Source organism: Nanorana parkeri, unplaced genomic scaffold (genome assembly GCF_000935625.1).
Source record: "Nanorana parkeri isolate BGI_ZX_2015 unplaced genomic scaffold, ASM93562v1 scaffold1000, whole genome shotgun sequence".
In the NCBI taxonomy this organism is placed as follows: domain Eukaryota; kingdom Metazoa; phylum Chordata; class Amphibia; order Anura; family Dicroglossidae; genus Nanorana; species Nanorana parkeri.
This window is the reverse complement of record NW_017307268.1, coordinates 577,095-578,244: the sequence shown is the minus strand read 5'-3', so window position 1 is coordinate 578,244 and position 1,150 is coordinate 577,095.

The window sequence follows — 1,150 nt, the reverse complement described above, 5'->3', positions numbered from 1 at the left end:
ATGATGATGGAGAGAAAACCCCCCCCCCCCCCCCCGCCTCATAGTTCTCCTTTAATCTCCGCAGTAAGTTTCTGCCACGACTCCTGCCTTACCAATCATGCCAGGTTACCCATTACTCTTATTCACACGGCTCACTCAGAGCCTCCACTATATCTCCATGGCGTGTCATGTCTCCACACGCTCACCGGCCCATCGTTTCTCTACGCTTAGAAGAAGAAAACTAGATTCTTACCCTTTCCCCTCGGTCACCTTTGCTGCCTTTCTGCCCAGGACCGCCAACCTCTCCCTAAATGTAAAGGAAAAGATAATAACAGAAGATCAGCGATGTAACGAATGAGTATACGGCATAAATAAATGCTCAGCATATGTGATACCTTGTCGCCATCGTCTCCAGCTGGCCCTGCGGGTCCGGCAGGTCCCGGCGGTCCAAGGGTACCCTGTGCACCATCTTGGCCAGCTATACCAACGGGTCCTTTTTCACCCTATTTAATCATAGAAAAAGATATTTTTTATATGAGAGGGGAAAATAAATATATTACACTATGACAGCTAAAGGAAACAAGTGTAAGAGACCTACCCGTTTGCGTTCCAGCGTGGGACGCAGCGGCCGCTGTCAGGATAATACAGGAGGAGGAGCTCAGCACGGGCGTTCCACTGATGGAGTGAGCGCCCTGCGAGCTACCAGCGTCCTACCACCGCTGTTCATGCGTCTCTTCCGTCTGGACGAAGAGCACCCCGAATCCTGCCGCTCAAGGCCTGGCTCCCCCTCATCTGAGTCTCCCCGAGTTCTGGCATCTAACCGCAAGTAACCTGTGACACCTCCATAGGAGATACCTGACATCGCTACAATTGTTCAGACTCCTGCGTGTTGATATCACGATATCCAGTATATGAATGACGGAACCAGGGGCGTAACTAGAAATCACAGGGCCCCATAGCAAAATTTTGTATGGGGCCCTGTGATATCTATATAAGTCCACCTAATAACCCAAACAGCCCACCTAAGGGTGACCCTGCAGAGCCCACCATAGAATCTCTATGGTGGGCTCTGCAGGGTCTCAGACGGGCGGTCAAGCCCTCTTACCTGTCAGCCCTGATCCTCTGTCCGCCTCCTTCTCCTCCACGATCGACTCCTCCGTCACTGGGCCCC